Source organism: Rhinatrema bivittatum, chromosome 16 (assembly GCF_901001135.1).
Source record: "Rhinatrema bivittatum chromosome 16, aRhiBiv1.1, whole genome shotgun sequence".
Classification (NCBI taxonomy): Eukaryota; Metazoa; Chordata; class Amphibia; order Gymnophiona; family Rhinatrematidae; genus Rhinatrema; species Rhinatrema bivittatum.
The window spans coordinates 66742391-66752061 of NC_042630.1; positions in this window are offsets into that span (position 1 = coordinate 66742391).

The window sequence follows — 9671 nt, forward strand, 5'->3', positions numbered from 1 at the left end:
AGCATAATATATTGAGAAGTGCTGACAACTACGGTGGTGCTACATACACACTAAACAGTAGATTTTCAAAGAAGCACACGGGCATCCATGTGCATGCGTTTCCAGGCCCGTGCATATGGATGTGACGATTTTATAATGTGTACGTCGATGTGTGCATGTTATAAAATCAGCTAGCTACATGCACATCCGTGCCCGATTTTATATTAGTGCAGGCATGTGCACAGTGACACGATCGGGCCTTCCCCAGTTCCCTCCCAGTCTGCTCCTTTATTGGGAACCTCTATAACCACCTACCTACCCTGCCTCCCTTTTTTCCCTCTCTACCCCAGTTCCTAAACACACAACCCCCCCCAACTAACCTAATTTATTTTATTTTGGAACTTACCTGCTCCCCTGAGCATCAGTAAGTTCCACACGCTGGCAGCCGGTCAGTGCACGTTTCACTGGGACAGTGCCTAATAGTGCTGTCCCGGCCAGGCCCCTCCCTGCCCCCATCCACCCAGACCCCGCTCCTTACCCTTCCCTCAGCCCTGCCCTTTTTTACAAACCCGGCTCTTCCACACATAACAGGAGATACACACATTGCTGGGCCGTTTGGGAAATAGGCGCATACCTCCCAGTATTGGCGCGAACCGGGGAAGGGAGGCAGGGAAAGGGAGGCAGGGTATAGGTTATTTATCCCCCAGTTGAATGACCTATACCCTGGGAAGGAAGGGAGACAGCACAGATAGCCAAGGTTCCTGCCCCAAAGAGTTACAAATTAGTTTATGGCCTCACCCATGCTGTGACTGCACACCAGGGTGGGATTACATATATTTTCAAGGGGCCACCCACCAACACACTCCCCGCTACCCAAAGCTATAACCTCTCACCCTCCTGGTACCTTATGTTTCAGTGGCTACTGTGATCCAGACCCCTGGCTTCTGTTGTTGCTTAACACATAGGGGTAGAATTTCAAAGGGGTACGTGCGTACCCCCGAAAACCTAACCCAAATTTTGCATAGGCTCGGCGGTGCGCACAAGCCCCGGGACGAGCGTAAGTCCCGGGTCTTACATGGAGAGGCGTGTCGGGGGCCATGTTGGGGGGCGTACCAGGAGTGACGCGGCGTTTCGGGGGCATGCTGGGAGTGATGCGGCGTTTCGGGGGCATGTCCGGGGTGTGGTTCTGGCTCAGGGGCGTGCCGGGGGTGTGGCAGCAGCCCCTGGACCGGAACATGGAGTGAGGCAGCCGGCCCGGCACGCGCAAAGTTACGCCTGCTTCGAGCAGGCGTAACTTTCGTGATAGAGGTAGGGGGAGAGTTAGATAGGGCCGGGGGTGTGTGAGTTAGGTAGGGGAAGGGAGGGGAAGGTGGAGGGAGGGCCAAGAAAAGTCCCGTTTGCGCCTGGTGCGAGAACAAAGGTACACGTGTGCGCAGATTTATAAAATCTGCCCCATAGAGTAGAAGCATAACTACCTTATAGTAGTATATACTGAAGAAAAAAATTGTCTGACTGAATCAATACTGCTTTTTCTAGAACCATAACAATAGAACATAGGATTAAAATAGTCTTATAACTGAAAAACCTGTCAACTGGTAGGTTATCTTTCTTAAGAATGGGGTGATGTGGCTTTCTTCAAGGAATCAGTAAGCAAAACCTCTGTGAATGAAATATTCACAATATCAATAAAAAATCCCCCATCAGACTGTTGATGACCCCAAAAAGGTGAATACAATGCCCTCAATTTTCACATAATGTTTTTAATCTCAACCTTAGAGATATATTCAAAATCTCCCACTGACTATCTTGAGATACTGTGACTGTTGCGCGTCCCGGCCGTGTGGGTGCCGCGACCAGGCCTGCTCACCTCGCACTTCCTTTCACCAGCTCCAGGCACTCCTCCTTCACTGCTGCAGCCAGTTCACAGCATCTTTGGCTCCCCTGCTCATTGTCCTCCTAGCAGATCTCACAGCTGAGCTCCCGTCGGGGCTCAGCGTCTACGGTGTCCTCGTCCCTGCTCCTAGGCACGTGTGTGGCCAACGTGTAGCCCTTTAAAGGGCCCAGGGTGGGAAAACCCATGGGGGCACATCCCGATGACGTCACTTAGGCCGGATACAAGGTGAGGCCCTGCTTCCTGTCCCTCACCTTGGCATTCGGGTCGGCACCCTGGTATACTGAGTTTGCCTAATCCTGCTTCCAGTGTCTCCTTGTTCCAGCATCTCCTTGTTCCTGAGTCTCTGTGTGTTCCTGTGTCCTCATTCAGATATTACGTCCTTGGACTGATTTCTGGTACTGACTCCGGCCTGTCTGACCATTCTCTTATCTGCCACCTGGAACTGATCCTCGCCTGCCTTGATTATGCTCAGACCTAACCTGGTTTTGTCCCCTGGTTTGGCTGACCACTTCTGGATGGATACTCTGGCTTTGACCCTTGCGCTCCTATCGGACACTCTCTTCTGGCCTAGCGTGACTACCAGACCAGCCTACTTGGATTCCACCTGCGGCCTTCACTGCACTAATCCCGCAGGCACTGCCTGTCTCGCCCGGACCTTCCTGAATTATCTTCTCCCTGAGGTCTCCAGAGCTTCCAGTCTGGGTCTGGCCCTTCCTTTTAACATCAGCCGCAAACCCTTGCTTGTGGTGGGCACACCCCTCTGCTACCTCTCGGGGAGACCATCAGAGGCCCAACTAAGTCCAGGAGGTCTGGGTACCCAAGGGCTCAACCTGCAGAAACCCCGTTCTGTTATTGGTGAAACTCCAGCTAGCCTCTGTCTCCTTGTGTGCTCCGCCTCCTGGTGGCAGGCGCTCTCTGGGTCCGACCAGAGGGCCATACCAATCCTACACCAGGCCAAGGGTCCACTTCCATCGCAACAGTGACAGGGTCGTCACTAAATACCCCCCTTCATATGAGTCAATTTATGTTTGCACTTTATCCCCACAAATCTGAAAATAGAATTTTCAAAAATATATTGATACATTTTCCTAGAAAAAAAAAACTGCCGTCAAATTACCAAGTTAATTGTATGCAGGTAGTTTTGGCAGGGTAACTTTCAAAGGGAAAATATGCATGTATATTCCCTTGTAAAACTGACATAACATCTTTGAATACTTGCCTTCCAAGTTATGCAGACTTTTACAAAATTATCCCATAAATGTAGAATATTATTCTCAAGAGTCAGAAGAGAATTAGCAAGATCTAGGTATCCAGGGATCATATCCCAAAGAATCTATCAACCAATATAATCACTTCCAGCTCATCAGGCAATTCATGCCAGAGATAAGAATCTGTGCTAATGTTCTCCAATATGATGTACCCTCAGCTTGCAAATGTTTTTTGGGGGAATGTGCTTGACATGTAAGTCTTTGATAGGATAATAATCCTGAAGTTTGGTTTGGATGATCTACTCTAGATAATTTTGGGGCAATTTCATCATTGCTAACATTCTCATCATTAGCAGAGAATAAGTGCAAACTATTCCATGCAGTTCCTATAATATCTTTTGAGAGGAAGTGTAAATGTTGACCCCTCTGCTCCAATAGACATTCAAAGTTAGTAATGGATACATTGGCACGATCTGATGTGTGATGCAGGATGGCTTGAAAAAACATCAGCAGCTTAAAAATAAGGAAGGAGGAGGATTTTAGTCTTTATTAAATGATTTGAAACCTCCTGAAAATCAAGGGCAAAATCTGAAAATTACTGAAAATCAAGTGTAAAACCTGGCCATTAGATTACATAAAGAAAGGTAATAAAAACTGAGCTCTAATCTTTTCTAGGATTTTCTAATAGAAGCAGCACATACGTTAAAATGATATTTTAATAGTAAGCATTTTGTGTTCTTTGTGAAAGGAAAGGAGTAAATTAATGAGGTGACCATGTTTGGTCACCTGTCTTTCCCCGCCTGCATGCAGCTGAGCAGTACCCAGGATATAGAGAACCCATATGGAAGTTCTGTCTGTTCTCAGATGGAGCAAACCTCTCTAAACCTAATTAAACCTCCAGCTATGTGCTGCCACCGATGTAGAGAAGCAATAAGAGCAGGTTTCAAAGCCTTGTGTGTCATGAATTAAAGAAAAATGAAAGGTGCAAATTTTCCATAAGCTGCTTAGTGGCAAGATCCATGATTACATTTGTACCTGCAAAAATAAAACACATTTTAAATGAGAAGCAGACCAGGGAGTTTCTTTCTCACATCTCACTAAAAGTTAAACAGGTGCAAATGTACCAGTGAATATTCATACCAGCTACCGATAGAGAAAAGAATAGAATTCAAATTTCTCACAATTCTTCACAAAGCAATTTATAAAGCAGACTATACAGCCCTGGATAACATCATACATATTCATAGATCACTTCGCACGACAAGAACAACAAGTAAACTCCAACTAGAGATTCCATCACTTCCACATGCCAAACTGTCCTCCACAAGAAACAGAGCCATTTCCATCATTGGCCCAAAATTATGGAACTCGTTACCTCATCACCTGACCGCTCAAGAAAACATAAAGGGCCGGATTTTAAAAGCCCTGCTTGCGTAAATCCGCCCGGATTTACGCGAGCAGGGCCCTCCCGCGCCGGCACGCCTATTTTCCATAGGCCGTCGGCGCGCGCAGAGCCCCGGGACTCGCGTAAGTCCTGGGGCTTTTTAAGGGGGCGTGTTGGAGGCATGTCAGGGCGGGGCCGAATGATGCGGCATTTTCGGGGCGTGATGTGGCATTTTGGGGGCGGGCCCGGGGGCGTGGCCACGCCCTCCGGAACAGCCCCCGGGTCGGGTCTTGGTGCACCAGCAGCTTGCTGGCACGCATGAATTTACGTCTCCTTTCAGGAGGCGTAAATCCATGGATAAAGGTAGGGGGGGTTAGATAGGGCTGGGGGGGTGGGTTAGGTAGGGGAAGGGAGGGGAAGGGAGGGGAAGGTGAGGGGAGGGGCGAAAGAAAGTTCCCTCCGAGGCCGCTCCGATTTCGGAGTGGCCTCGGAGGGAACGGAGGCAGGCTGCGCAGCTCGGCGCGCGCCGGCTGCCCAAAATCGGCAGCCTTGCGCGTGCCGATCCAGGATTTTATAAGATACGCGCGGCTATGCGCGTATCTTTTAAAATCCAGCGTACTTTTGTTTGCGCCTGGTGCGCCAACAAAAGTACGCGATCACGTATTGTTTTAAGATCTACTTCCCATCTTTTAAAAAAGATCTTAAAGCCTGGCTACTCAGCCAAACTCTCATAGACAGCACTCTCAAAGATTATAAAGGATAAATCCACAGACCTCTCCCTCTGCTTGTCCCTCCTTCCAACATACAATCTCCCTCCAATGACTAACTTTCTTTCTGACTCCCAGAATCCTTCCCATTTTACTCTATAGCAGATGCCCCCTACATGATTTGAACTCAGATATTTTCTTCTACCTATTTTATTGTATATCTTGATCAGTTTATGCTATTGTTCTATACCAGTTTTTGCTGTTAAATTACTTTAAATGTAACAGGTTGTAATTGTAAACCAGAGTGAAGGCAACTCTGCTATACCTCGGTATATAAAAAATGCTAAATAAAAATAAATAAATAAATTTGAGGATGGACTTACTTGAGGAAACATTCACATGCATGTCTGAAACTTGAATGTATGTGCAGAATTCCCTTCATCAATTTAACCATAATTCCCAGAACTCTTATTTTTATGATGCATTAAGAATTCACATTGTGAAATACCTTTTAGTTCATATGTGTAGTAAAATGTAAATTAGAGTTATTTATCCACATAACTCTGGACCCACACTGGGAAAATCTAACAAAGACATCTGAAAATGTAGCCCATTAATGGCCTACCAAAGCTGACAACTGAATTATTCATCATATGTTTTAAAATATAATTTAAATCAGCATTATTTGTTTATTTAAAACTTTTTCTATACCGACGTTCATGAAAAGATATATCACATTGGTTTACATCGAACCAAGGTTAGAATTACATTGAACAAGGATTACATCGAACAAGGGTTACATCAAACAAGGGATAGCCATGAACAATAGATAGAAGTGGTTAAAACCCACCACTAATCAATAACAATTGAATAACTGTAGAAGGAAGAAAAGCGAGTTACATGAGGAGAAGGGCTACATATGAAAACTTAAACAGGTCGGTTAATATGATGCCAAAGACCTTTATGACAAGATGCTAAAGATCATTAAACTTGGTGCTGTAGAGGATGAGAAGGGAGCAAGGGAAGGTATTAAAGAGATACATGATGCTAGATATCAATAAAACATGCTGCTTAAAATCAATACGATGACATGAAGCTGAAGATCAATGTAGAATAGTGCTAGGGAATAATCCAATATTCTGGAAATGACCGGGTAGCCACTAGAGTCGGTAGCTAGGGAATCTTGGAACATTCAGGCAAGCGTCAGGCCACAACTAGGGTCAATGAGAGAGCATCTGTTCTTTATGGAAACGCTTGTTTGAAAAGCCACGTCTTAAGCTTTTCCTTGAAAGTCAGCAGGCAGGGTTCCTGGTGAAGATCTGGGGAAAAAGCGTTCCATTGGGAGGAACCAGCTGTGGAGAAGGCGCGTTTCCTTAGAGAGGACTTGGCGGGAGGAGCATACAGGGTACCTTTGAACGCTGTTCTGATTGGTCTGGAGGAAGTGTGATGCTGAAGTGGGATATTTAGCTCAAGTGAGGTCTGATTGTGAATGGTCTTGTATATCATAGTGAGGACTTTGTGAAGGATTCTGAATTTAATGGGGAGTCAGTGTAAATTCTTAAGAATGGGCGTAACATGCTCTCCTCTGCTGGTATTGGTCAGGATCCTTGTGGCGGTGTTCTGTAGCATCTGTAGAGGTCTGGTGGTATTAGCGGGGAGGCCGAGGAGGAGGGAATTGCAATAGTCGATTTTTGAGAATATGATGGCTTGGAGCACTGTTGTGTAGGTGGAGGAGGGGTTTCAGCTTTTTTAGGATTTGTAATTTATAGAAACATTCTTTTGTAGTGTTGTTGACAAATTTTTTTAGGTTTAGATGGTTGTCCAGAATTGCGCCGAGGTCTCTCACATGGGTGATGGAGGTCATTTGGGTCGAGGAGAAGTTGTTGACCGCAATGTCATTGCATCCTGTGTGATAAGAAGGAGCTCAGTTTTGGCTGTGTTGAGTACTAAGTTGAGGCTGGCGAGGAGGAGATTGATAGACTGCAGACAACTGTTCCAGAAGGTGAGGATTTTGGAGATAGATTTGGTGACCAGAATGAGAATCTGCACATCATCGGTGTAAATGAAATGAGTTACCTTTAGATTTGCGAGGAGTTGGCAGAGGGGGAGGAGATAAATGTTAAAGAGAGTAGGGGAGAGTGAAGATCCTTGCGGGACTCCGAGAGTTGACCTGACGGGGTGAGATTCTTTGTTGCTTATTCTGACCTTGATGTTCCTATTGCAGAGAAATGACTTGAACCAGCTGAGGGCTGATCCTGAGATGCCGATGTCTGAAAGATGGTTAATGAGAATGGAGTGGTTCACGGTGTCGAAAGCAGCTGAAATATTGAGCAGTGCCAGAAGATATGGTTGTCTTTTTTCAAGGCCCATGAGGATGCTGTTCATGAGCGAGATTAGGAGGGATTCAGTATTAAGCGATTTACGGAATCCAAACTGAGCGGGGGCAAGTATTTTGTGTTCACCTAGGTATTCTGAGAGTTGATTGTTGACAATTTTCTCCATGAGTTTAGCGATAAATGGAAGGTTGGCGATGGGGCCAAAGTTAGAGGGGTCAGCTGGATTTAGGTTAGGGTTCTTTAATAATGGTTTGAGGGTTGCAATTTTCAGAGAATCCGGTACTAATCCTTGTGATAGAGAGTAGTTAATAATTTCTGCTAGTGGCGTGGAGATTGTTTTTGGGATGGTGAGCAATAGTTTTGAGGGGATATGATCTGTCGGATGAGAAGAGGGTTTCATGTGCTTGAGGATGGTTTTGATTTTGATGGATGAAGTGGGTTTGAATGACTCAAAGTTTGCTTTCTGGCAGTTGGTGGAGGTATAAGGGGGTGGGGCTGGATATTTGCGGAGACGAGCAGGGCTATGAGGTTGGAGATTTTTTTCTCAAAGAATATAGCAAGTTCTGTAGACTTGAATTGGGCTTGGTCATTGGGGATAGCAGGAGGGAAGGTTTTGTGAGTTCTGAGATGTAAGAGAACAAGGCCTTCACGTCAAAGAAGAAGTTATGGATTTTGCAAGCGAAGAAATTTCTCTTTGTGCGGAGGATGATGTTCCTGTATCTGTGCATGTAAGTTTTGTTGGCAGACAATGAAGCAGTGGTGGGTTCCTTGTGCCATATGTGTTCTTTGTGACTTAGCTCTTGTTTGAGTTTTTTCAGTTCAGGTATGAACCAGGGTTTTTTTATTCTTGAGGGCGGGGTTTAACTCTTTTGTTGTCAGAGGGCATATTTTATCTGCTACCATGTTAGTAATGTTAAACCAGGAGGCAAGGGCAGAGTCTGTGTCAGAAAAATCAAGGTTAACTAGTTCCGTAGAGAGATGGGAGCTGAGGTCGTCCATGGAGCAGGGTTTCCTGAAGTGAATTGTTGTTTTGGGGGGAAGTGGGGCTGGGTTCTCCGTAAATGAGAGGTCTGTGGTGATCATCCAATGGTCGGACCAAGGGACTGGGGAGCATAGGGGTGGGGAAGTAAGGATGAGGCCTGAATTTATGAAGATGAGATACAGGGTATGACCAGCTTTGTACGTGGGACTGTTTATGATTTGTTTGAAACCCATGGCCTTGAAGGAAGATAGCAGAGCTTCGCAATTGGAGGAATGAGGAGTTGAGTTGACATGGAGGTTGAAGTCTCCCATGATGATGGCTGTGGTGTCAGTGTTGATGTGTTTGGCGATGAGTTCAATGAGGGGAGATGGATCTGAAGCTTTAGATTAGACAGATTTGTAGTTGTTTTGAATTGAGGAGTGCAATTTCGAGTCTGGAGGCTGGTTTTATATTCTGAGGAGTTAATTTTAGCTCTTTTTTTGCTGCTAAAAGAATGCCACTGCCTCTTTTTTTTAACTGTGCAGTCAGACGTGAGATAAATAGGCGCTAGGGATGTGCATTTGTTTCATTCGTTTAATTTGTTTCATACATTTCCCATTACATGCCAATTAGATGTGCATTCATTTCATACGTTTCATATGTTTCATATTACATGCTTGTATAGGAAACGTATGAAACGGATGAAACAAATACACATCCCTAATAGGCGCTAATCCACCCCCTAATTCAATAGGGGGATTAGCACCTATTTAACCTGTGTCCGACATGGAGTGAATGAGTTAGCACTCATCACATGCAAATGCATATGAATGAGGCTATTACTCTTCACTTCAATGCAAAAAAATAAATGTGCTTCTCAGATGCACATTTATCGCTTAAGTTATTAATGCCTGCCTGGAGCAGGCATTAATAGCTGAGCTCTTTGAAAAGAAGTACAGAAATGCAGAAAAAACTGTATTGAATAGCTAGTCAGAAAGGCAGAAAAAAACAGAAATGTGGGTTTTTTTTGTATTAAATAGTCAAAAAGGTAGGCAAAACAACAAGAATTTTGTGTTTTCGATTTCCCAGCCATCCCAGCCACCCCTAGCTCATCCTTTAATTTATAAGCAGATGACATTCTCACACTAAAAAAAAAGTAATCAGCCTTTTAACTAAAATTCAGGAATTGCCCACATCTTATC